Source organism: Sorex fumeus, unplaced genomic scaffold, assembly GCF_029834395.1.
Source record: "Sorex fumeus unplaced genomic scaffold, SorFum_2.1 ptg000105l, whole genome shotgun sequence".
Classification (NCBI taxonomy): domain Eukaryota; kingdom Metazoa; phylum Chordata; class Mammalia; order Eulipotyphla; family Soricidae; genus Sorex; species Sorex fumeus.
The window spans coordinates 160853-188812 of record NW_026606162.1 but is presented as its reverse complement, the minus strand read 5'-3'; the positions used below and the strand labels follow the sequence as shown (position 1 = coordinate 188812).

The following is a 27960-nucleotide window of genomic DNA, read 5'->3' as shown; positions in this document are numbered from 1 at the left end:
CCCCATTCAGATGCCATGTAATTTTGAATTGATAGGCCATACAAATACAAACTAACTGTGGCTAGTCAGTAACTTGTAGCTAAATATCAGATAAGCATTAACATAGAACTCTGAAAGGGAAGGGGAAAAAATACGATAAAAAGAATGGAATTTTAAACTATCACACAGTATTTAATCACCTTTATGGGGAAAAAGTGATTAGGGAAAAAAAGTGAATAGAAAATAGAAAAGACAGGAGTATTTTGAAATGTTTACTAATTACCATAAATATATTTGTAATTGAGGTAACTGCTATAACTTCAAGCCCCATTCGTATCCTTTTTTGTTTTTCACAGTAAGCGTTCCAGGTATCTTCGTTAAACCCATAATTAAAATAATCAGAAAGGTCAGCGCCTAAAAAGAAGACACAACTTTTGTATGCAAGTATTTCAATCCTATTTTTATGCAGCAAATAAAATATAAAAATGTAAATGATAAGTTCTATAAGTATAAATACTTCTTCAAATTTTACTAGTTCTCCCGATTATTACTCTAGCACCACAAAACTATGTTTTTAATGAAATTTCCTTTATAAATGGCATTATAAGAAAATACTATGCTATGCAAGACTAATATAATGCTAAGCTACTGTTACAATTTAGCAACACAGGTCATTACTGCGAATTATGCTTAGGACATTTATAATGACATTTACAAAAATCCTATGAATACTATTGATACTGAAAGTTAGGTACTTCTCTAATGACTTTAATACAAAACATCTTTTAAAAATCTGCAATCCAGAGAGATAAGTCAAAGAACTAGAATGAATGCTTTGAATATAGATGCCCAGGTTTGATCACAAGCACACAGGTAACCAGTCATTGCCAGCAGACCTCAAGCACCATCAGGTGTTCCCAAGAAAAATCCAGTCCTCTTCTGCTGGGGAAACAGCTCGAGTATTAGAGCACATGCTCAGTGGCCTGGAGCACACTCCCGGGTACCACAATGTTCATCCCAGAAGACTGAGCATCACACACACTGAGTGCCCCAGGACCTTGAGGGTCACTGAGGCTGGTCCCAGGGAGGGGTATGGAGTCATTTATCATCTTACCAGGTTTACACCATGGTTTATCTTCAAAAGAATCCAAATCTACCTCCAAGAGTGGAACTCCATTAATACTTCTAGGTGCATCGAGCTCTACCCCTTTGACTTTTGTTCCTTTTTTAACAAATACAAAATAGAGAAAGAATGGCATGAGCAAGATACTGAGAGAAAAACAGAAAACACCATTTTACTAGTGATAGCTCTCAATAAAACAAAGGCTTCAATGAGAACATTAGAGTCAGGCATACTATAGGAATAAGCACGTTATCAATAACAGTAAGTTTAAACTTTAGGGAAGAAACTCTAAGATAAAGTGTACGGATTAGGAACTTGTTAACTCATTCAAATAAATTCCTGTACCAATATGTACCAATAACTTCCAGGTGTTAAATCCCTTTTTATATGCTGTGAACTATAACAGGTCTTACAGGGTTGTACAAACAAGTTAAAATCAAAAGAGGGAAAGAAACCTCGTGACCCACAAACTCTACAAATACGTATTCTCTTACAAAGCCTTTCACAGAGAAAAGTTTCCCCATCCTTGAGACACAAGTTTAAACGACTCTCTTGAATTGAACTGAAGCACTCTTCAGATCACCTGTGATAGCTACTATAGTCTGTACGTTATTCAGGCATAGTCATTACTTTCCTACTGATGCACTGGCAAATACAAATTTTACCTGTAGTTCCATAAACTCTTCCTCCTGTCTTGATATTAAGATTCACTGGTGCTTTTCCGTAACTCCTAAGAACAACAAAAATTATTCTGATAATCCTGAACTAAACAAAAATAGCAATATACTCCATGTATACAAGTTATACATATATAGACTGACATTGACTAACATGTTTTAAAAAAGTGGGTGTGGGGGAGGGTTCCGAAGTGCTGATTAGGGGACCTAAGGGTCCCTTCCTGCCATTACTGTGGTCGGCAGTTCAATGCCTGGGTCTGAGAATGCAATGTTCTTCAAGCACTGCAGTACCAAGGATTATCTAGAGTACCCCAGTTGTGCTCAGAGACCTTCAGAGCCAATTCAGCAATGCTCGGGGGACCAGGTGGTGTCGGGGATCAAACTAAACTGGTTACAGGCAAATCAAGTGACTTAACTCGCTGTACTATTTCTCTGACCCCTAGGGGGAAAAAAGTCTTAATTTTTTGTCACTTATTAAACAAAAAATTTAAAAAAAAAAACAGATATTCTGGGATCAAGAAAGATAGTGCTGAAGGCCTTCAAAAGTACCCCCAGATGTGTCCTTGGAAGCACCTGAGCACGACTGGAACAATACGACCACATACATTGGCCCTCAAATTAAACCACCTACCATTGGGCTGAGAATCACTCGCAGTGAGGCCTGGGCCACCTGAACAAAGGGAGGACTCTTCCACAAAAGAAACAATTACATCTTATATGTTTGGGTTAGGGCACATACATAATATGAGCATGACCTGGGCATCATCCCCAACACAATCTGACCCCTCGCACACTGCCAGATTATTATCCAGGGGTCCCAAGCACTGTCACTGCTGCTCAAACAGCCAAGAATCAACAGGAGGAAATCCCCAAGGGCAAGGGGGCCCCGGAGCAACACCTGGCAGGCCTATCCCTAAAAAAATTCATTCCAGGCCATTAGCACTGAACACCACTTAGGAAGCCACCCCACTCCCCAATTCTCCCATGCCCCCCCAAAAGGGGGTCTTAAAAGTTGAATGTTTTTTTCTTCAAAAACCTACCTGCCAGTACATGTCCCACTGTTACACACTTCCCAAGAAACTAAGCTGGTCAAGGGAAAGTAGCACTGTAGCACCGTCCTCCCGTTGTTTATCGATTTGCTCGAGCGGGCACCAGTAACGTCTCACAACAAATTGGGAGACTTGTTCTTACTGTTTTTGGCATATTAAATACATCACAGGTAGCTTGCCAGACTTTACCCTGGGGGCGAGATACTCTCGGGCGGAGGAATCGAACCCAGGTCGCCATGTTGGCCACATGCAAGGCAAACGCCTTACCCACTGTGCTGTCACTCCAGCCCTAAAGCGTAAGTAACACATTTATATATACATCTTGTCCTCATTTCCTTGCCTCCTACTTAATTCAGTAGTCAGCAATCCTGTAAGAAAGAAGTAATAAGAAATAGTCCTTGTTTTATAATCCAGTGATCTCCTTTAGGCTCTCACTGCATTCAATACTGTTAGTAGATCGTCTTTCAAATACATGGACTACTTTTGTCCATAAAATAAATTCATAAAATGAAATCAATCTAAACCAAAACCAGAATGTGGTTGTTGGTGTAAGTGGTTAATGACGGAGAGAAAACAATAGGGAACAGGTTTCTAGAATGCGAGTACCATTCCATATCCTGATCTGCGTGGAAGTTACATGAAAACGAAACACTTGTAAAGATGAACTCAATTTCAATTAACGTAGTAAAATATACCTGAAAACAGAGGGAAAAGCTAAAATTTGGAGCCAGAACCCCATTCACATTCAAGGTTTAGCCAATATTACTTATGTGATTTTGGCCTAAGACCTGTATACATTTTCCTTAACAGTAATTTAGATAGCCACGAAGTGCTAGATCCCACATACCTGGGAGTCCAAAGGAATTTCAAGCAAGTATGTGAAAGTATTTCATTTTAACATGAATCTCCCACATTGACCAGATCAGTTATATTTTCAATTAACGTCTCGACAAGCCGTGAAGCCATTGAGTTCTCCAAGTTACCCATAATTCTGTTTAGTACTCAAAAGTATCTTCTTTATCCCCCCATTTTAACTTAGATCAAAGAATATAACATGGATTCACAGTCAGCCTTCTAGAGAGGTCTGTGCTAATGGACCCCTCCCTCACTTTCCACTTACCTCTCCACCCTCTACAGCCCAACTCTGCAACTTTCATCCACAAAAACTGTCTCTCCACAGCTCTTTTTCATGGTCATTTTCACTCATCCCCTCCTGATAATTCTTTTCAAAATTTTTTGGATGTTTCACAATCATCAGTTTGCTCCTGGCCGAATTCCACTATCCGGATAAGTCTCATCCAGAAATTAATTTTGAAAAACTCCAGCATGCAGGTTTTGTGATTGAAATCTCCAGCTTTCATGAGGTCAGGGAGGGTTCCCTCCCTCCATGTATCCCTGTTCTTCTGGAAGCCCGGCAGGAACACCTCCAGCGCCATGTGAGCTCTCTCACAGGCCATGATCCAGAATAAATTAGAATAACAAACTTAGAAATAAATCTTGAAAGAGATCAAGAATTTCTCTCGGATCCTGCACAAGGCTGAGTCATCCAGAGGCAACCCAGAGAGGAACGGGTGAATCCCCACGTCCACCCAAACAGAGTGCCAGCAGCCAAAAACCTCCACATTCCACAATCAGCTTTCAGAGATCGGGCACAGACTACCCTCTGTGCTTCTGGAAGCCCAGCCGTCAGGCCTATGCCCCAAAGCCACCAGTTAAGAATTTCACTCCATCTGTTACTCCGTCAACACTTTTGGACACCCTGGAGTGTGTGGATGCAATTCTGGCTACGCAACATCTCTAACTCTGTAACACTGTTAAGCCAGAAGTAGCACACCAGACTGGATGGTATGTAATATGAAAGGCAACCAATTTCAATTGACAAAATCTATATACAGAAGGCTTTACCTGTAACGTCTTAGTAATCTCTTACACAAGGTTTAAGGGCTCCATGGTGAGATAGAAGAATCTTCACTACCGGGGCTGGAGCAAAAAAGCAAACAAAGAAAAAATTCACAATCTTTCTTCTAAGGAAACAGTTTTTGATCATCCTTTTATCAAATTATTTATAACGAGCAATGTAAAATAAATAATAGTGGGTCTGCTATGGGGGCACGTTCAAGTGGTAGTTGGGAAAATTGGAAATAATGGTGGTGAGAAGGTGCAATGGTGGTGGACTGGTGTTGGAATATTAAATGTCTGTAATTAATGACTAAAAATCTGTTTTTTTTTTATTTTGCTTTTTGGGTCACACCCGGCGATGCACAGGGGTTACTCCTGGCTCTGCACTCAGGAGTTACTCCTGGCGGTGCTCAGCGGACCATATGGGATGCTGGGAATCGAACCTGGGTGGGCCCCATGCAAGGCAAACGCCCTGCCCGCTGTGTTATCTCTGCAGCCCCTAAAAATCACGGATTTAGGATTTAGTCACGGTCCTCCCGCTATTCATCGCTTTGCTCGAGCGGGCCCAGTAGCGTCTCCATCGGAGACTTTGTTGTTACTGTGTCTGGCATATCGAATACGTCACGGGGAGCTTGCCAGGCTCTGCCGTGCAGGCGAGATACTCTTGGCAGCTTGCCGGGCTCTCCGAGAGGGGCGGAGGAATCGAACTCGGGTCGGCCATATTGTGTAACTTGATAGTATATTTTTTTAAAAAAATAATTTAAAATGATTTTTAGGGGCTGGAGAGATAGCACAGCAGTAAGGCGTTTGCCTTGCAAGCGGCCAATATGGCCGACCCGAGTTCGATTCCTCCGCCCCTCTCGGAGAGCCCGGCAAGCTGCCAAGAGTATCTCGCCTGCACGGCAGAGCCTGGCAAGCTCCCCGTGACGTATTCGATATGCCAGACACAGTAACAACAAAGTCTCCGATGGAGACGCTACTGGGCCCGCTCGAGCAAAGCGATGAATAGCGGGAGGACCGTGACTAAATCCTAAATCCGTGATTTTTAGGGGCTGCAGAGATAACACAGCGGGCAGGGCGTTTGCCTTGCATGGGGCCCACCCAGGTTCGATTCCCAGCATCCCATATGGTCCGCTGAGCACCGCCAGGAGTAACTCCTGAGTGCAGAGCCAGGAGTAACCCCTGTGCATCGCCGGGTGTGACCCAAAAAGCAAAATAAAAAAAAAACAGATTTTTAGTCATTAATTACAGACATTTAATATTCCAACACCAGTCCACCACCATTGCACCTTCTCACCACCATTATTTCCAATTTTCCCAACTACCACTTGAACGTGCCCCCATAGCAGACCCACTATTATTTATTTTACATTGCTCGTTATAAATAATTTGATAAAAGGATGATCAAAAACTGTTTCCTTAGAAGAAAGATTGTGAATTTTTTCTTTGTTTGCTTTTTTGCTCCAGCCCCGGTAGTGAAGATTCTTCTATCTCACCATGGAGCCCTTAAACCTTGTGTAAGAGATTACTAAGACGTTACAGGTAAAGCCTTCTGTATATAGATTTTGTCAATTGAAATTGGTTGCCTTTCATATTACATACCATCCAGTCTGGTGTGCTACTTCTGGCTTAACAGTGTTACAGAGTTAGAGATGTTGCGTAGCCAGAATTGCATCCACACACTCCAGGGTGTCCAAAAGTGTTGACGGAGTAACAGATGGAGTGAAATTCTTAACTGGTGGCTTTGGGGCATAGGCCTGACGGCTGGGCTTCCAGAAGCACAGAGGGTAGTCTGTGCCCGATCTCTGAAAGCTGATTGTGGAATGTGGAGGTTTTTGGCTGCTGGCACTCTGTTTGGGTGGACGTGGGGATTCACCCGTTCCTCTCTGGGTTGCCTCTGGATGACTCAGCCTTGTGCAGGATCCGAGAGAAATTCTTGATCTCTTTCAAGATTTATTTCTAAGTTTGTTATTCTAATTTATTCTGGATCATGGCCTGTGAGAGAGCTCACATGGCGCTGGAGGTGTTCCTGCCGGGCTTCCAGAAGAACAGGGATACATGGAGGGAGGGAACCCTCCCTGACCTCATGAAAGCTGGAGATTTCAATCACAAAACCTGCATGCTGGAGTTTTTCAAAATTAATTTCTGGATGAGACTTATCCGGATAGTGGAATTCGGCCAGGAGCAAACTGATGATTGTGAAACATCCAAAAAATTTTGAAAAGAATTATCAGGAGGGGATGAGTGAAAATGACCATGAAAAAGAGCTGTGGAGAGACAGTTTTTGTGGATGAAAGTTGCAGAGTTGGGCTGTAGAGGGTGGAGAGGTAAGTGGAAAGTGAGGGAGGGGTCCATTAGCACAGACCTCTCTAGAAGGCTGACTGTGAATCCATGTTATATTCTTTGATCTAAGTTAAAATGGGGGGATAAAGAAGATACTTTTGAGTACTAAACAGAATTATGGGTAACTTGGAGAACTCAATGGCTTCACGGCTTGTCGAGACGTTAATTGAAAATATAACTGATCTGGTCAATGTGGGAGATTCATGTTAAAATGAAATACTTTCACATACTTGCTTGAAATTCCTTTGGACTCCCAGGTATGTGGGATCTAGCACTTCGTGGCTATCTAAATTACTGTTAAGGAAAATGTATACAGGTCTTAGGCCAAAATCACATAAGTAATATTGGCTAAACCTTGAATGTGAATGGGGTTCTGGCTCCAAATTTTAGCTTTTCCCTCTGTTTTCAGGTATATTTTACTACGTTAATTGAAATTGAGTTCATCTTTACAAGTGTTTCGTTTTCATGTAACTTCCACGCAGATCAGGATATGGAATGGTACTCGCATTCTAGAAACCTGTTCCCTATTGTTTTCTCTCCGTCATTAACCACTTACACCAACAACCACATTCTGGTTTTGGTTTAGATTGATTTCATTTTATGAATTTATTTTATGGACAAAAGTAGTCCATGTATTTGAAAGACGATCTACTAACAGTATTGAATGCAGTGAGAGCCTAAAGGAGATCACTGGATTATAAAACAAGGACTATTTCTTATTACTTCTTTCTTACAGGATTGCTGACTACTGAATTAAGTAGGAGGCAAGGAAATGAGGACAAGATGTATATATAAATGTGTTACTTACGCTTTAGGGCTGGAGTGACAGCACAGTGGGTAAGGCGTTTGCCTTGCATGTGGCCAACATGGCGACCTGGGTTCGATTCCTCCGCCCGAGAGTATCTCGCCCCCAGGGTAAAGTCTGGCAAGCTACCTGTGATGTATTTAATATGCCAAAAACAGTAAGAACAAGTCTCCCAATTTGTTGTGAGACGTTACTGGTGCCCGCTCGAGCAAATCGATAAACAACGGGAGGACGGTGCTACAGTGCTACTTTCCCTTGACCAGCTTAGTTTCTTGGGAAGTGTGTAACAGTGGGACATGTACTGGCAGGTAGGTTTTTGAAGAAAAAAACATTCAACTTTTAAGACCCCCTTTTGGGGGGGCATGGGAGAATTGGGGAGTGGGGTGGCTTCCTAAGTGGTGTTCAGTGCTAATGGCCTGGAATGAATTTTTTTAGGGATAGGCCTGCCAGGTGTTGCTCCGGGGCCCCCTTGCCCTTGGGGATTTCCTCCTGTTGATTCTTGGCTGTTTGAGCAGCAGTGACAGTGCTTGGGACCCCTGGATAATAATCTGGCAGTGTGCGAGGGGTCAGATTGTGTTGGGGATGATGCCCAGGTCATGCTCATATTATGTATGTGCCCTAACCCAAACATATAAGATGTAATTGTTTCTTTTGTGGAAGAGTCCTCCCTTTGTTCAGGTGGCCCAGGCCTCACTGCGAGTGATTCTCAGCCCAATGGTAGGTGGTTTAATTTGAGGGCCAATGTATGTGGTCGTATTGTTCCAGTCGTGCTCAGGTGCTTCCAAGGACACATCTGGGGGTACTTTTGAAGGCCTTCAGCACTATCTTTCTTGATCCCAGAATATCTGTTTTTTTTTTTAAATTTTTTGTTTAATAAGTGACAAAAAATTAAGACTTTTTTCCCCCTAGGGGTCAGAGAAATAGTACAGCGAGTTAAGTCACTTGATTTGCCTGTAACCAGTTTAGTTTGATCCCCGACACCACCTGGTCCCCCGAGCATTGCTGAATTGGCTCTGAAGGTCTCTGAGCACAACTGGGGTACTCTAGATAATCCTTGGTACTGCAGTGCTTGAAGAACATTGCATTCTCAGACCCAGGCATTGAACTGCCGACCACAGTAATGGCAGGAAGGGACCCTTAGGTCCCCTAATCAGCACTTCGGAACCCTCCCCCACACCCACTTTTTTAAAACATGTTAGTCAATGTCAGTCTATATATGTATAACTTGTATACATGGAGTATATTGCTATTTTTGTTTAGTTCAGGATTATCAGAATAATTTTTGTTGTTCTTAGGAGTTACGGAAAAGCACCAGTGAATCTTAATATCAAGACAGGAGGAAGAGTTTATGGAACTACAGGTAAAATTTGTATTTGCCAGTGCATCAGTAGGAAAGTAATGACTATGCCTGAATAACGTACAGACTATAGTAGCTATCACAGGTGATCTGAAGAGTGCTTCAGTTCAATTCAAGAGAGTCGTTTAAACTTGTGTCTCAAGGATGGGGAAACTTTTCTCTGTGAAAGGCTTTGTAAGAGAATACGTATTTGTAGAGTTTGTGGGTCACGAGGTTTCTTTCCCTCTTTTGATTTTAACTTGTTTGTACAACCCTGTAAGACCTGTTATAGTTCACAGCATATAAAAAGGGATTTAACACCTGGAAGTTATTGGTACATATTGGTACAGGAATTTATTTGAATGAGTTAACAAGTTCCTAATCCGTACACTTTATCTTAGAGTTTCTTCCCTAAAGTTTAAACTTACTGTTATTGATAACGTGCTTATTCCTATAGTATGCCTGACTCTAATGTTCTCATTGAAGCCTTTGTTTTATTGAGAGCTATCACTAGTAAAATGGTGTTTTCTGTTTTTCTCTCAGTATCTTGCTCATGCCATTCTTTCTCTATTTTGTATTTGTTAAAAAAGGAACAAAAGTCAAAGGGGTAGAGCTCGATGCACCTAGAAGTATTAATGGAGTTCCACTCTTGGAGGTAGATTTGGATTCTTTTGAAGATAAACCATGGTGTAAACCTGGTAAGATGATAAATGACTCCATACCCCTCCCTGGGACCAGCCTCAGTGACCCTCAAGGTCCTGGGGCACTCAGTGTGTGTGATGCTCAGTCTTCTGGGATGAACATTGTGGTACCCGGGAGTGTGCTCCAGGCCACTGAGCATGTGCTCTAATACTCGAGCTGTTTCCCCAGCAGAAGAGGACTGGATTTTTCTTGGGAACACCTGATGGTGCTTGAGGTCTGCTGGCAATGACTGGTTACCTGTGTGCTTGTGATCAAACCTGGGCATCTATATTCAAAGCATTCATTCTAGTTCTTTGACTTATCTCTCTGGATTGCAGATTTTTAAAAGATGTTTTGTATTAAAGTCATTAGAGAAGTACCTAACTTTCAGTATCAATAGTATTCATAGGATTTTTGTAAATGTCATTATAAATGTCCTAAGCATAATTCGCAGTAATGACCTGTGTTGCTAAATTGTAACAGTAGCTTAGCATTATATTAGTCTTGCATAGCATAGTATTTTCTTATAATGCCATTTATAAAGGAAATTTCATTAAAAACATAGTTTTGTGGTGCTAGAGTAATAATCGGGAGAACTAGTAAAATTTGAAGAAGTATTTATACTTATAGAACTTATCATTTACATTTTTATATTTTATTTGCTGCATAAAAATAGGATTGAAATACTTGCATACAAAAGTTGTGTCTTCTTTTTAGGCGCTGACCTTTCTGATTATTTTAATTATGGGTTTAACGAAGATACCTGGAACGCTTACTGTGAAAAACAAAAAAGGATACGAATGGGGCTTGAAGTTATAGCAGTTACCTCAATTACAAATATATTTATGGTAATTAGTAAACATTTCAAAATACTCCTGTCTTTTCTATTTTCTATTCACTTTTTTTCCCTAATCACTTTTTCCCCATAAAGGTGATTAAATACTGTGTGATAGTTTAAAATTCCATTCTTTTTATCGTATTTTTTCCCCTTCCCTTTCAGAGTTCTATGTTAATGCTTATCTGATATTTAGCTACAAGTTACTGACTAGCCACAGTTAGTTTGTATTTGTATGGCCTATCAATTCAAAATTACATGGCATCTGAATGGGGAATATGTTATTTAACTTATGCCAAAGACTGTACTATGGGAGTTACACCAGGTGCAGAGATCCAAGATGGCAGATTCAATCTTTTTTTTTTTTTTTTTTTTGGTTTTGACTTTTTGGGTCACACCCAGTGATGCACAGGGTTTACTCCTGGCTCTGCACTCAGGAATTACCCATGGCGGTACTCAGGGGACCATCTGGGATGCTGGGAATCGAACCTGGGTCAGCCGCGTGCAAGGCAAATGCCCTACCCGCTGTGCTATCGCTCCAGCCCCAGATTCAGTCTTTTTTAAAGGTGAATTTTAGTAAATTATCCTTGGTTGCTCTCATTTTTTGTTCTTGAGTCTTCTCCTATGCCACTACTCAAGGGACAAGATTAAAGTGGAAATAGCTTCTCTGTTTCCCAAACCTTCAGCTTCCTGGTGACCTACAAGTTTGCTGATTGTTGTTTCATCTCCACTTTTGCAAGCATGTGAATTTGTACCCTATTATACTAACAAATGCAAAGTAAAGTTCTTGCTCTATGTTGTGATTTTATTTTGAGTCATAGTCTATGTTTGTTTGTTGGATATAAAAGTTCTTCCAACAGGTTATGCTATTATATAGACCATAATATAATCTATCAAAATTGGAGGCTTAAATTTTCCTTGTTGTTTTTTTTAACAATGGTAAGGAAAATGGCAATCTGAATATCTCTATAACTTTGAATGTTGTATGTATTGCAGTTTGGGCATTCTTTAAGAAAAGAGTCTCTTAAAAATTGTGGATTTACTATTATTTACAATGACTAGAAACATTTTCTGGAAAGTGAATTTTACTTTTACTGGTTCTTTATATTTTCCTTGAATAGAACAAAGAAAGTTCCTTTGTAAACTTCCAGCTTCCATATACTTTTGTCTCTTTGCAGTAAACTTCTAAAAGTAAAGAATATAAAGGAAACGATGGTTTCCATTGAAGGTAGCCTTCATGAATACCTTGCTGATATGTATACTGCTTTACTGCAAAGTTGTTTTGAAGAGTTTTTTTCTGGTTTGGAGTAGAGGTCATTTTTCCATTTTAATTTGTGATTCTGAATGAATAAGGGTTTGAGTTGGATAAGTATAGTCTGTTGGTTTTTTTACCTTGATAATGTGCTTAAATATTGCTTGTCTTGTAGAAATACTGATTAGGGAATAGGGTATGTATTTTTTGTTTGTTTGTTTGTTTGTTTCGGGACCACATCTGTTGGTGCTTGGGGAATACTCCTGTCTTGGTGCTCGGGGGGACTTCTTTTGATGATGGGAACTTGGTGGTGATGGGCATTAAACATGGGCCTCCTGCATGCAAAGCATGTGGTCAGCCCATTGAGCAAGCTCTCCAGTCATTCAACTTCATTACTGTGTGCAGCTCACGTTTTTTTTTTTCATTTTGCTTACTGTTGTCTGTAGGATCTTTTAAAATAATGAAAATGTGTTTGAGCGCAGTTGATATTTTTAAGCTGCAGTTTAAATTTCTGAAAGTGCCATGTTAAAGTTAAGATTTTCAGAGTTTTGTGGAATATTTAAAAAAATGATTACTTGTCTTTTACCATGTACCATGTAAATGGTGATTAGTAAAATGCTACAAAGTTCTTATCAGTAATGCAAACACAAAGAGGTAAATGTGTGAGGTCCTAAGTGTGAAAAGGCATATTTTAGATAAAAATATTATCGTTTCTAGGGAATTACAAGAATTAATATGAAATCAGATATTACTTTGGTATGTAAAATTATTGTGATGCTAAATATAGCTTGTTTCAGTGCTTTCTTATTAAAAAATCTTTAACTATGTCAATTTTATTGTGATACCAGGATTTACAGTATCGTAAATCATTGATTTTGTGCATACATCTTTGCAGTACCACACGTAACACCAGCGACTAATTCCTTTGACTGATGTCTCAAGGACCTTTCCCAATTCTCCACCCTCCCCACACCAACCTTCATGCAACCTCAGTTCTATAGATAAAAACTTTCCGTTTAGACTATAGAAGAAAAACAGTATGCAGTATTAGAGAAGTGTGTATTACTGTATTGGGTTTGAGGGTATAGAGAAATATTCTAGATGGAGGAAATTCTAGTTCTGTGCGGTGGGTGACCGCGGCGTCCCTGCAACATTCTCTGTCCTCAGCCTTCCCCGCTTCGCCTTCTGAATGCCGTGCGGGTCTTCCCCAGCGCTGCTGCCACCCCATCCGTGGTTCTAGGCCGTGGTCACATTGTATTCGCGTGCGCCGCCCACTCAGCCCAATGGGCCTGCAACCTGCAGCCGCTTTTCCAGTCCTCTCCGCTGAAGGTGGGTTGGCGCTTGGCTGGGATGGGGGCCATGGGAAGCAGTGCTGGGCTGGGGCACCTTGCACTGCCAGATACCCCCTGCCCCCCCAGCTTCCCGCTGCCTTGCAGTGTCTACCAGTATCCAGGCAACACACGGCGAGTCCCCACAGGCTGTCTTCTGCAGAAACTCCGAGGCTGGTTGCAGTAAGAGACTAGCTGGAAGCGTCAGAGCCCAGTTCACAGCCTCCACCTGGCTTTGAGGGGGTCCAATATGTGCTTGACAGTTCTGCTACCTGGAGGGACTCACGGCCAGCATCATCGCTCTGTCTTCCGCCCACTGTTCCCGGTGCCCACCCTGTGTTCCCATTTCCCACTGAAAACATTCTTCCCTTTGGGTGCTCCTGGGGCTCCACGGTCTCCAGCTCCTGAATTCCATCTTTAGTCCCATTCTTTTGTCTGGCCCATTTCCATTCTTCTGTGGTTCGGTTCAATTTTGGTGGAGCAGGGTTGGGTGTGGAGGGGATGGGGTTAGAACCTAGGGGTCCCCCGCTCCGCTGTTTTCCCGTGCAGACCCCCACCCCCTCCCATACTTCTGAATATATGAATGAGAATTATGGTTTCCAAGCCTTTCACATGATAATTCTAAGCCTCCTCTGATTGGCTCCCTGAAGTGGCTTCTCTTGTGGTCATTCTCACTCCCCGTCCTTTTGTCCTTGCCTGCGACTTGATCAGACATGAGAACACCCCTTCGTGTGACCACAGACTCTTCTGCTCCTCTGCAGACCCAACACCTGCTTCAGCCCCTACTCCAACCCCTAGGAGTGAAATCAAGGTCTCATGGACCTTATTTGCTTTGCAGACAGTAAGCTGCAGCTAGACTCTGGCCATCTCACGGTCATATTACAGCTGGATTTGAAAACGTTTTTGGCCATAGCAATTGAAAAGCTGGAGCGATAGCACAGCAGTAGGGCATTTGCCTTGCACGCAGCCAACATGGCCGACCCGAGTTAAATTCCTCCGCCCCTCTCCGAGAGCCCGGCAAGCTACCAAGAGTATCTCGCCCGCACAGTAGAGCCTGGCAAGCTATCTGTGATGTATTCGATATGCCAAACACAGTAACAACAAGTCTCAAAATGGAGACGTTACTGGACCTGCTCCAGCAAATCGATGGACAACGGGAGGACAGTGATAGTAAAGAGGGGGAAAGCTCTTGGCTTCCACTTGCTAACACTGGTTGGATCCCTGGCATCCCCTCCTAAGACCTACCAGGAGGGGTTCTTGAGTGCAGAGCCAGGATGAAGCCTGGGCATTGCCAGGTGTGGCCCCAAACCCCAAAATAAATAAATACACTTATATCCATTTTGGGCTGGAGCAATAGCACAGCGGGTAGAGCGTTTGCTTTACAAGCTACCGAAAGCTACCGAAAGTATCTCGCTCCCACTGCCAAGCCTGGCTAACTACCCATGACGTATTCGATATGCCAAAAACAGTAATAGAATCTCACAATTTGTTGTGAAACGTTACTGGTGCCCACTCGAGCAAATCTATGGACAATGGAGGACAGTGCTACAGTGCTATATCCATTGTAATTAATGAGTGGTACTCCTCCCACCCCTTTCTCTCATTGGCTATTAAGACCATTTCGTAGGAACAGGGATGTGACTCAGTGGCAGAGCATAGACCTTGCATGAGTGAGGGCACCCCAGGAGGAAGGCGAGTTTCATAAATATGGTGTTGAGATTTTTATGGCATAAGATTCATTACCAGTATAGTGATAATGGCAACATTCTGTAAATCAGTATGTAGTTGTGAAGGTGGTACTCTAGTTTGATCTTCTCATGCACAGGCTGGGATTACTACCTTATCTCTGAAAATTATCCATTTCCATGAGAGGTTCTTTTATAACTTGGAGAGCACCCATTGTTCTTGTCTATCTTTGGCCTCCTATAAGTACAGAAAAGTAAAGGGGATCTTAATGTAAAATGAAGGAAAGACTCAAGTCATCAGAGAATTTCTTCATAGTTACCAGCAAAAAAATGAATAAAAAAAAACTGTTACAAAATTAAGGTAACTCCTCTCCAGGGTCTCAGAACCCTTCAGAAGCTTCCTAAGTTGACAAAACTGCAGTCACTACAGGTCCAGGCCAGTCTGTGGTGTAAGCATTCAAAGATCAGTCTTCATTGCTCCCTCTCCTCAGGCAGCTTTAGGTTGGAGAAACTAATTTTGTTCTCTTTTCTCATTCCTTGATTTATTCTCTCAACCAACAAACTATCAAGCCTTTGTGAGTAACACACTTTTCTTGCTTCAGAGAATGAGGAAAGGATACAATATGGATTCTTTGAGCACTCAAGGTGCTTATAAACTGGTTATAGTGATAGGCACATGAAACAAATCAATAATTAGTATTGCTCTGCTTTTATTTGTGTTTGAATAGTTTTTCTTTTATGTTTTGCAATGCTCAAGGCTTTCTTCTGACTCTGCACTCAGGGATCACTTCTAGTAGGCTTGGGGGCACCACATGGGGTACTGGGGGTCATACCCAGATTGGCCACATGCAATGCAAAAATGCCTTGCCCATTGGACTATCTCTCCACCCTTGCATTTGAATTTTTATTAATAAGTTCATATAGTACATATTGGCTGAAAGTTAAAATTGTCATTTAAGAACTAATGATATAAGAAGTCCACAGTAATGTATTTAGTGAAGTTAGAATACAGGTATTTTGTATTTTATAAAGAATCTCTTATGCAGATGATCTTGATCACTTGGTCACTTGATATCCCGTTATTCATTGATTCGCTCGAGCGGGCGCCAGCAATGTCTCCATTCATCCCTATCGCGTGCTATTGTAGCCCAATGGCATCTGCTCATTCTAGGAACACGAAGAGCCTCAAATCGATCATTCAGGGTCTTGATAAAGAAGTCTGATCATCTCATAAGTGGACGGACACATGATCTTTTGATGTCCCGTGGAATCCAGTCCGTAATGGCTCTAGTCCAGCAGTCATCTCCAAATTTCATTACGTGTCCAACCCATCTGATTTTCGACGCCTTGGCAAATGAGACAGCATCCCTGATTCTTGACCGTTGAAGAAGGTGGAAATTTCGGATTCTTTTCTCTCATTTGAGTGAAGCATGATACTCAAGCATAGCTCTTTGGATTCCTCTTTGGGAGACTCGAATAGCGTTCTCATCATGTTTGTGTAGGGCCCAGGTCTCTGAGGCATATGATAATGCAGGAAGAACAGTGGAATCGAAGAGATGTGCCCGGAGCCAGAGGTTCTTTGTCCTCTTAGCTATTTCTTCAACATTCTTGAAGGCGTTCCAAGCCACTCTCTTTCTCCTGCGCAAGTCAGGTGCCAGGTCATTCGTCATGTTGACTTGTCGACCTAGGTACACATAACTGTTGCATTCGGAGATGTTCATCCCATTGAGCGTGAATGGAACGTCAGGAACGAGACCATTTCTCGAGAAATGCAGGTGATCGTTGCTTATAAAATGGTATAACAAAAAATAAACGAAACTATAGTCTCTTCTAGCAAGGCTAATAATTTGGAGAGAGGAGTGCTGTAGATGAGGTCTTGCTTTGGTGGCAGGTCTATCTTACCTATCTTTCAGGTTATAGTTACAGGCAAGAGCTTCTAGCAAGAGCTTCTAGATAGAATCACTGAAGCAATTTACTTCTTTTGCTTATCTACAATCTTGCAGATCTTACAGCTTATAGTTTCACTTGCCACCAGAAGTCAGGGACACGCTCAGATTAATCAGAGATTTTGGAAATAATGCAGAAAAGTATCACGGCTTGAGAATAATACGTATTAGTGCTTCCTATGAACTTAATGCCTAAACTGTTTAAAGGACCAAAGAAATAGGCCAGGAGTTAATGGGCTGACCTTGCTTGCTGCCAACCTGGTTCTATCCCCAGCCGCACATGATTCCCCCAACTACCACCTGGAGTGATCTCGGAGCACAGAGCTAGGAGTAACTGATTACTGCTGAGTATGGCTCTGAAACTACAGCAACCAGCAAAGTTTGTTTGATTTGCTCTTCACGGCCACTTTATGAAACTTGTACTGAGAAGTCTTGGGTGGGCTGAATTAGATCTCTGTGGGAAGTCGTTCCTAATCTCGGGTATCTCTCTTATGTCTTTAGGTTCGTCTCAGCAGACATAAAGCAGTTCGACATTCTACACTTGCCCTAAACAGCTCCCAGTGCCAGGAACTGGCAAACTAATATTTTGGTTTCAATGGATGGTCTAAAAGGATTGTCAAGGTACGAAGCGGGGAGAGAGTTCAAGTGCGGAACTTGTGCCCACCGTGTTCAAGGCCCTGGGTTTTGTCCTGAGTATTGCACGACTCCCAGCTCTGTGGGGTGTTACCCCAGCAGGCTCAGAGAACCTACAGACCTGATAGATGAGAGTCGTCTAAGTGAAAGTGTTGGATCACCGGTCACACCCCAGAATCAATAAGGTCTCAGTGAGTTGACGGTGGTGTCCATATTCTACAAGTCTTGTGTGCTCTGTATGTTCATGGCTGGGAAGTTTTGTTTAATGTTGAAGTCACAGGTTACTTCAACGGTTGGCAAGGATTGCTGGAGTTTCGTTTTTATTTCTAATTAAACTTTTTTTTCCAGAAATATGTTTTTGTTTTTTAGAACTTTATAGTGAAACACCATGAGGTACATTTGTAGATTTACAAATTTTTGTGCTTGGGTTTCAGTTATGCAATGATCGAATACCTATCCCTCCCACCCCCCCATCCTCCCCATCCCACCCTGCCTCTGTGGCAGGGCATTTCCCTTAGTTCACTCTCTCCTTTTGGGTGCTGTGGTTTGCGAAAGAGGCATTGAGTGGCATCTAATTAAACATTTTAAAATCTACATTGAGATGTTCAGAAGGACCTTCAATCTGAACTCTTAACAGCTTCAGGATCTTTCTGAACTTGAAGAAAGGGAAAATGAAGATATTGTGGCACCACTTCAGAAGCAAAGCGTGAAGATCTTCTGTGCTTTAGAGGTGGTTTTGTCGTCCTTTGGCAAGAGCCCTGGAGTTGGCAGAGCCGAGGAGACTTTGGATAAACTGGAAGGTCTCTGTGGGGACTGGAATGGGGGTGTGGGTAAGAATTCATTCTCTCTCTCCCTCTCTCTCTCTGTCTCTCTCTCTCTTTCTCTCTCTCTCTCTCATCATATTTTCAGATACATCACAAACTGCCCTCTCCTTGCTAAGTAAGCTGCTAAAGCCATGGGCCGATGCTTTTAATAATACTTGTTTAAATCTTAGGTAGTAACCAACAGAACCTTTTCTTTTTGGTGGGGGAAGGACCTGGGGACCCTTCACAATTTTAGAGCTGTCTGCTTACCAAGAACCTTAGGGGTATAGGGATGGGAATAGTGTTTCTCCTATTTGGGGGTAACAGTCTTCTTTGTTCCAAAGTAATTTTTCAAATACAGATCATGTGTAATTGTCTGTTATCCCAGCGAAATCTTCATTTTGACAATGAAATACCCAAATAAAAATGTTTTTCCCCCCAGAATCTGTGGCATTTAGGCTTAGGGTATTAAATTAAAGGCAGCACTGTTAGTGAAAGAACTGGAACAGACTCTGGTAGGTGAATCTTAGGGAGAGACCAGCTCATCCTTTCCACTACCAAATCTTCCTCAAGTTCCTGAAGTTGATAGGTGATAGGGCAGATGTTTGAATGGGTTGTCACACCCCGTGGGGGGTAGGGGCGTGCCATCTGCCTGAGGTTATCTAGTCACCATCACCAAAGCCGCCTGCACTTCCCCATGGCCGGAACCAAGGGGAGGCTGACCAGATTGGTTTTTAATCTGAGAAGTGCACTCATCCCCTGGGAATGGGCTCAGCGCCCATCGGGATATATTAGCTCTAGAATTACCAGTTATCCAATTCCGTTATTCCTAGCTGCGGTATCCAGGTGACTCGGGTCTGCTTTGAACACTATAATATTTTTTTTTTTGCTCTTTGGGTCACACCCAGTGAAGCACAGGGGTTACTGCTGGTTCTGCACTCAGGAATTACTCCTGGCGGTGCTCAGGGGATCATAAGGGATGCTGGGAATCGAACCTGGGTCAGCCGCCTGCAAGGCAAATGCCCTATCCACTGTGCTATTGCTCAAGCCCAGAACACTATAATTTTTGCAAAGTAATCGACTCCATGCCAGGCTGTTTTCCTCGAGGCACTCCAGAGAGGGGCAGGTGAGAGTCCTTCCTGTCCCACTACCCAACTGCCGCCACGCTCCAGGCCAGGGCGCTTTCACATTAGAAGACACTTCCTACCCATTTTCTATAATTGCCACACCATATTTGATGGAGTTCAGACAGTAGGCAACAAGTCATAGAGAGAAATATATAAATATTTGCCTCTTGGAGAGCCCATCAAGCTACTGAGAGTATCCTACCCACACGGGCAGAGGCTGGGGACTCCCTGTGACATATTCGATATACCGAAAACAGTAATACCAACAAGTCTCATTCCCCTTATCCTGAAAGTGCTCCAATCATTGGAAGAAGCTGCTAAAATCTCATCACTGGAAGGAATAGAGACGTTACTGGCACCCACTCGAGTAAATTGATAAACAACGGGATGACAGTGATACAGTGATTATTATAAAGTAACTTATTATTATAAGGTAAAAGGTAAAGGCCCTCCCATTGATCGTTGATTTGCTCGAGCGGGCCCAGTAACGTCTCCATTGGAGACTTTGTTGTTACTGTGTTTGGCATATCGAATACTCTCGGTAGCTTGCCGGGCTCTCCAAGAGGGGCGGAGGAATCGAACTCGGGTCGGCCATGTTGGCCGCTTGTAAGGCGAACGCCCTACCTCTGTGCTAAAATCAAAATATTTGATTACATTTAATATTCAAACGCCAATCCCACCACCAGTACACCTTCTTACCACCATATTTTGTATGTTTCCATCTCGAACCTGAACCCCTGCCCCAAAGCAGAACCGAAAGAATTTATTTTGTATTGTGTTCTGAATCAACTACTGAAAATACTCCAAAAAAGTTTCCTTAGAGGAAAGTATGTGAAGATTGTTCTACTTCCCCCAGGGACCATTAAGCCCTTCAATAAGAGGTTACTGACATGTTGTTAAAGGTTGAGCCTTGTTTGTTTGTGTGTGTGTTTGTGTGTGTATATATACACTCCTATATATACACACATCTGTAAAAATATATGTCCCTGTATGACTGGTAGCCTTCTACTTTAAATCCCATCAAATGTTTAGTGATACTCTTGGATTATTAGTGGTGTGAGGTATGTCAAGTTCCTAGTGTATAGTAGAGGAGTCTATAGGTGTCTAGCTTCAATTTGCCCATTTGAAATACATAATCAGTATGAGATTTGTGCCATGGTCTTGACTAATTCCCTTCGAGTTTACCTGTTTACGAATGTCCAGAATAGATCAGACAGCAAAAATGTATGGTAATAGCCCTGACAGAATATACCTACCAGAGAACCTTTGAGACATAGCCTTGCGTGGTACCTTCCCTTACTCATTAAGATCGTGATGTAGTTCTCTTTTTTATTTTTTTATTTTTGTTTTTATTTTTATAACCTTTTTATCTTCTCGGTTACTCCCAGCGATGTTCAGGGGTTACTCCTTGTTCTACACTCAGAAATTACTTCTGGCAGTGCTGGGAGGTCCACATGAGATGCGGGGGTTCGAACCCAGGTCAGCTGCATGCAAGGCAAACGCCCTACCTGCTGTACTAGAGCTCCAGCCCCAGTTCCCCTTTCAGAGGTCATAAAAATCAATTCTAGAGGTTGGCATAGTAAATCCATTTGTTTTGGTTGGATTTAGGATCATTATCATTCCTTACGAAAAGGAAGACCACTCAGAAGTTTGCTATTCAAAAGACTGTGTCAGATGCATTTCAGAAACTGCTCATTGTGGTTTAGGTAAGACTTTTGTAGGTTGTCTTGAAGTCCTGCAGTTTTCTTACTTGAAGAGCAAATAAATTGATTTTGAGAAATAATGGAAATATAAGTACTTCCTATTCCTCTATTTTCTAGATGCTTTACAGAGTAGTCACAAATTTGTTCTTTGTGAAATCTGTGAAAAATAATTACAGCAAATATTACCCCCAATGTATAAACGTAGAATAGTTTAGACTGTAGAGAGAATATTTGATCCAATTCTTCTTTCTCAATTGTTTGTCAATAAAGCAGAAGAGAATAGTGGTTCTAAACTTCAGAATCCTCTGTTTAAGTACTAGTTCTGTCCATTTTTTTCTTTTCTTTTCTTGGTTTTTGGGCCACACCTGCTGACGCTTAGGGCTTACTCCTAGCTATGTGCTCAGGTACCACTTCTAGCAGGACTCGGGAAACCACATGGGGTGCCAGGGACTGAACCTGCGTTGTATGCATGCAGGGCAAATGTTCTACCCATAGTAATAGAACTCTGGCCCCTCTACTTTTTAAAATGCAGCTGTAGGTCTCTAAACATATATGTGAAGGTATTTCTAAGCCGCAATTTTCTTTTCTTTTCTTTTTTCTTTGCTTTCTTGGGCCATACACAGTGATGCTCAGGGGTTAGTCCTGGCTCTGCACTCAGGAATTATCCCTGGCGGTGCTCAGGGGACCATATGGGATGCTGGGAATCGAACCCACGTCAGCCATGTGCAAGGCAAACGCCCTCCCTGCCTCACTAAGCTGCAATTTTCTGAAAAAATATACTTTTAGTTTTGCTTACCTTATATTGTAAAAGTAAATAACACCTAGAACTGCACTCATTTGTGGAATATAAAGTAACAGAATTGGAGACTAACACCCAAGGATAGTAGAGATCGGGACCAGGAGGATTGCTCCACAGCTCGAAAGCAGGCCTCGCATGCTGGGGGAAAAGGCAGCTCAGATAGAGAAGGGACCACCAAGTAAAGGATGCTTGGAGGGCCCATTCGGGATGAGAGATGTGTGCTGCAGGTAACTACAGACCGAACATGATAGCCACTTAATGCCTATATTGCAAACCACAACACCCAAAGGAAGAGAGAGATTAAAAGGGAATAGTCCTGCCATGGGGGGGGAGGGGCGGTGGAATGAGGGAGTCATGGGAGGGATACTGGGAACACTGGTGGTGGACAATGGGCACTGGTGGAGGGATGGGTACTCAATCATTGTATGACTGAAACATAATCACGAATGTTTGTAAGTCTGTAACTCTATCTCACAGTGATTCATTAAAAAGAGAAAGAAAGAAAGGGGCTGGAGCGATAGCACAGTGGCTGGGGTGTTTGCCTTGCATGCAGCTGACCTGAGTTCGGTTCCCACCATCCCATATGGTCCCCTAGCACCGCCAGGAGTGGTTCCTGAGTGCAGAGCCAGGAGGAAACCCTGCATCGTTGGGTGTCACCCACAAAAACAAAAAAATAAGAAAAACATTAAATAATAAAAATAAATGTTTAAAAAGACTTACCTAGAATTTACTAAAGGACGAAATATTCTAATTATTGCTACTGTTTTCCTACTGAAGAGGAAACTTAACTGGAATCAGTTCGGGGTTGGTTTTCAGCACTGACATATTGAGTGTTTGTGAGTCTATTTAACAACCAACTATGTGTTGTGAACCTTCACAGTGATTCTGCTGGCGGTGCTTGGGGGATCCTATGGGATGCTGGGAATCGAACCCAGGTCAGCCACATTCAAGGCAAACGCCCTACCCGCTGTGCTATTGCTCCAGCCCCCTATTTAAGATTTTTAATTTTTTTCCTCTTATGGAATTTTCTAGTGCTATGGATATTTCCGGCTGTGCCCAAAGGAAACTGAATAATCCGTACAGAATCCACAAACAGAATTGCTCTCCTTGCTTTATAGCCCTGCAGTCTTAGAGACAGAAATTTTCAGTTGTCAGAGACCTTATTTATTACACGAGTAGCTCCTGGGTTGACTTCAGCCTTGCAGTCTGGGCAATTTTCTAGCAAAAGAGACTTCTGTGGTCATCTGGTAAAATTTCTATCAACTATAATAACTTTTAAGAACCAATGGGGGGTTAGGAAGATGGTACCAGAGCCTTGCATATCCCTGGCACGGCATATGGTCCCCTCTAGTACCATCCGGGAGCACAGAGCCAGGAACAGTCCCTGAGTACCAGAGGGTAGGATCTGCAAACCCCAAATAAAAAGAAATGAAAGAAGCAGTGGGTTGGAGAGATAGCTCAACAGGCTGAGCACATTCTTGGCATGCAGGAAGCAGGTTTCAGTTCCAGCTCAGCACTGCATTGCCAGGAATGACTCCAAGAACTAAGTGGGTATAATCCCTGAGCACCTTTGAGAATGACCTCAAAACAGAGAAGCAAAAGGAACCAAACTTAATGTCTGCATTGACAAGGAAAATACTCTTATCTTATGCTTTAGAAATAAAATTATTGGATGTATAAAGGAAGTACACACCCACTATCACTGTGTACTACCTTCATAGAAAGAATATTTTAGCCAATAATTTTGAATTGATCTTTGTTAACTTTATTTCAGAAAGTGGTAAATTAGCTGTGGAATATCGGCTTTTTGAGGAGCTCACTGATGCCAGAACCGAAGAACTACATGATTTAGTTCAAGTACGTGAAGAGAAAAACTCAAGGATGAAATATGCAGGATGTCTGTAATTCAAAATAATGAGCAGACTTTAGAAGATTTTACCATGTGTTAGCGATTCTACCGTTCCCAGAAAAATATGAAACTCTCAAACTTTACTTCAGAGAATTTCTGAAGTTTCCCTGAAGTCCTGGCCCTTATTTGAAAAATAGAGAGTTCTGAGTGCCCTCTGCATTCTGTCAGAGAAATCCTTTTTTTTTTTTTTTTAATGTACGAGTACTGCTACATAAATAGCAGCCACAGATTACGCTGGTTGAATTGGGCATGAACTCCACCTTACTCTTTTTTTTCATTTTTTATAATTTTATTTAATGAATCACCATGAGAGCAGTTACAAAACTTTCGGGTTTAAGTCTCGGTCATACAATGAAACACCCATACCTTCACCAGTGCCCATTCTCCACCACCAAAATCCCCAGTATACCCCATCCCACGCCCTCCCCCTACCTGTGGGGCAGATGATTTCTACATTACTCTCTCTCTACTTTGATTATATTCAATATTTTGACACCAGACCTACCACTATTATTTGGGATTTTACTCCAACACTCATATCTGCCAAAAAGACAACCGTAGACAACTTTTTTTCTATTGCTGGTTCTGAATAACATATGATGCCGCACTGCCACAGCAGTGGCTGCGCAATTTTGAAATTCCAAAATTTTAACAATTAAATCTGGAGGGATTTCTGCCAAAACCTGCTGGGTTCCGAGATTTGTTCCTGAGTCTCTGGGATCATGGCCATTAAGCAGCTTCATCAGGAGCTAGAGAGGCCGTTCGTGGAAGGTGACTCGGGGTCTCGCTGGGGTGGGGAGGAAAGGGCAAGCTCCACCCCCATCCTGTGAGGCCCCATGTGTCTCCTCACTGAGGGCCCAAACCTGACTCTCCAATGGCGTCTGGAAGATGGCGGCCACCAAGCCTTCTAGGGGGAGCAGATGGAGGGACAGCACCCTTCCCCCCCTGGGGTGGCAGGGCGCCGGTAACCCACTGCGGGGCCCAGATGCAGAAAAATGCCTTTTTGAACTCCACTTAAACAGGGTCTAGGAATGTGGGGCCTTATGTGTCATCATGCTACAGCATTTGAAAAGTTACATTTTTTTCCAAGTATGATATCATACCTAGAGCTCAGCATCTCATATATATCTCCTATGAACTATTTTATGAAAGAACCTTTCTGTTCAACAATTGCACCGTATTCCAAATTAGGAATTAATTTGCTAATTTCCAGGAGAGCATATGAATACACTATTTAAATGTGTGTGTTCTAGAGATGCAGGAGGCGGTGGGCGGCAAAATGTGATTCATATCATTGGGAACAAATTTGGAATTGAATATAAGTAATTAACTTGGCCCAAAGTCAGAAAATTTGTTTCCAAAGTTAGGGAGTTAGGGAAGAAAGTGAGAGAGAAGGTGGTTCTCTTCCTCTTGTTGAAAGCCTTTTTCTTTCCTTTGTAAAATAAATTTTATTTGTGGGTAAGGTAGCGGGGTTCACACTTGGTAGCGCTCAGGAATTACCCAGCCTGGCTCTTTGTTATAATCACGTGTCAAAGTGCTCGAGGGACCAGGTGATGGTAGGGATCAAATTCAAACCTTTCTTGTGCAAAGCATGTGCTCAATCTTTTGAACTATTGATCTAGTCCTGCAAAGAAATTTTTAAAATAGTTTAAATCAGACCCACCAAGAAAACTTCCAACACCTACAATTGGGTCTTAAAAGACTTAGCTTAGGAGCCTGAGACATAGTTCATCAGGCTGGAACATGGACTGTGATGAGGGAGACCTGGGTTTGATACCTGCCACTGCATGGCCTCCTGAGCACTGTCAGGTACAGCGTCAAACACCTCCAGGTGTGGCCCCCAAAGAGATAACAATGTCCACCTTACTAAGAAAGGTGAGAAGACATTTCGTACTAATGCCAAAGAATTCAGAAAACTAGCCCTAAATGAGGCTACTCTTGGAACCAACTCCATTCGGGGCTCTCTACTCAACTAGAGAGTGGGAAGAAGCCCCTTCTCATGGAATTTATATTCTGGAAGTGTGAGATAATAAGAACTGATATGGATGAGAAGAAGGACTGTGAAGAAAGTAAAATGGGTGCTAGTTACAGTATTGCAAGAGAGCCTTGTCACTTTCTGATGTGAACATCTTAAGTGTTCCCTCCGAGTGCTAGAAGGGCAGCCCTCTAGAAAGGAGCTTGCTCCTTTTTCTCCATGAATTTATGTTGAGTTCCATGCAAGAAAGGGGGATTTCCCCAGGCCGGTGTAAAGAAGTGCAAATGGCTGTTCATTCAGTTTAAGAACGGTCTCCTAGAATCAACTGTTTCTGGCCCCCGAGCCCTGCTTCAGAAAATGTTGTGTCCCTGATTCCGTGCTATCCCCTCTCTAGGAGAGTGATAAATAATCAGAGAGACTAAGAGCTTAAAGGAAATGACAACATTTGTGAACCCCCACTCACCCAAAGTAGTGCTCCTTTTGCAGGTCAGCTACCTTTCTTGGAAGCAGGATGGCCAAGGGGAGGAAGAATGTCTCTTGGATTTCAGTAGTGAGGAGGAAGCACCAAGACCACCACAGCTGGATTAGTGCTGTTGATTCACCAGTGTTCCCTGTCTGGGGACAAGCTGTTCCTCCCCCACCCTCAGGGCAGGAGTGGGCACTCCCAGTCCTGTTGGGTGGCAAGAGTGGGAGGGGAGGCAAGGGGGGTGGGGTAGAGGACCTGATTGGATGTGTTTGGTGCCTTGGGGGAAGAAGGAAAGCCTGGGTCCTGCTGGTTTTGAGGGGCCAGCTTTGCCCAGATCCAGTAAAGGCCAGTTAATGGCTCATAAAGATGCTGAGGGGGTGGGTTACGCAGTTGCCAAGGGTCTGTGGTTGCCAAGGGCGTGTGTGATAAGGGCATGCACATGTAGTGCCCCAGCTGCCTTAATCCTCAGGCTCAGGAAGTGGACAATTTTTTTGCCATGGATATGGTATTACAAATATTTGCAGTCCTTTGCCTCCTTACCCATCTGCAGGGCGCTCCTCTCCGGGGGAGAGTCCTACCCCCAGTCCCCCTGACCCCCAGCCCCCCAGGGCCCCCCAAGCCCTGGCTTTCACCTTCCCCTAATCCTGCCGCTGAATCACCCCCTACCCTTCAGCCCCGCATTTCAAAACTGCTTGCCTTCACTATTTCGCATGAAAACTGGAGATAGGATTCAATTGGCGTTCATCGTGCTGATGAAGTTATTGGAACTTAGCTCCTCTGGAAGAGGACACAAGGCCCTTCTTGCCTAGACCTAGGCTTGAAAATGTACTGGAAAATACTCCCTATCCTCTTGTCTCCTAACTTGGCAGCCAATTTGGCTGCTGGTGCAGGGAGCTCCACTCCGGGGGGAGAGTCCTACCCCCAGTCCCCCAAGGCCCCCCAGGGTCCCCTAAGCCCTGGCTTTCACCTTCCCCTGATCCTACCACTGTATCACCCCCTACCCTTCAGCCCCTGGCGAACTCTGGGTTCTTTAAGGTTTTAACAAGTACTGCCCTGGTAAGTTTTCTAGGACTTTGGTTCCCGCCCTCGATGAGAGTACGCCTCTGGCTTTGCATCCTAGGAGTATGATTCCACCAAGAGCTATAGAACAACCTGAAGATCAGGTTGAAGATCTGACATATGAAATACGCCTTCCAAGTCCAGTTGGAGCGATTTCCAAACCACTAACCTTTATGATTTCCCCGGAAAACTTAAATTTGCCCCATGTCACTGTGCCTGCGCGGAATGCGCCCATGCTTTTTCAAATGGGGCTTGCCCGAGGGGTGGGGCTGCTGGGGGCAGGGCTACTGTGGCCCGCCCTGCCCATAGTGGACAGGGCTTGGCGGTAAGTCCCCACCATGGACCCCCGCTGGGTCCCAGCAGCACAAGTCTCTATTGAAGAGTCCAGAGTGCTAGTTTTGTTTCTTTCTTTTCTCAAAGAGTTATTCACAGTATTTAATTACACTCAATATTTCAACTCCTCTGTGCTATCACTCCAGCCCAGTATCCCACTGAGAGTATCTTGCCCGCACGGCAGAGCCTGGCAAGCTCCCCGTTACGTATTCGAT

The 27960-nt window shown here is 43.0% G+C and overlaps 2 long non-coding RNA genes and 1 pseudogene across 2 annotated transcripts; 2 read left to right on the top strand and 1 right to left on the bottom strand.

Moving 5' to 3' along the window:
* Positions 1-165: 165 nt before the first annotated feature.
* Positions 166-4809, bottom strand: LOC130042583 (uncharacterized). The gene is made up of 4 exons (XR_008795269.1): positions 4734-4809; positions 1768-1832; positions 1094-1201; positions 166-393 (listed from the first exon to the last, which is right to left on the bottom strand). It is a non-coding gene; the product is annotated as an uncharacterized LOC130042583 (long non-coding RNA).
* A 1384-nt stretch (positions 4810-6193) lies between these two features.
* LOC130042582 (uncharacterized) lies at positions 6194-10837 on the top strand. The gene is made up of 4 exons (XR_008795268.1): positions 6194-6269; positions 9171-9235; positions 9802-9909; positions 10610-10837. It is a non-coding gene; the product is annotated as an uncharacterized LOC130042582 (long non-coding RNA).
* A 1102-nt stretch (positions 10838-11939) lies between these two features.
* Positions 11940-26475, top strand: LOC130042586 (RAD52 motif-containing protein 1-like; annotated as a pseudogene).
* Positions 26476-27960: the final 1485 nt, after the last annotated feature.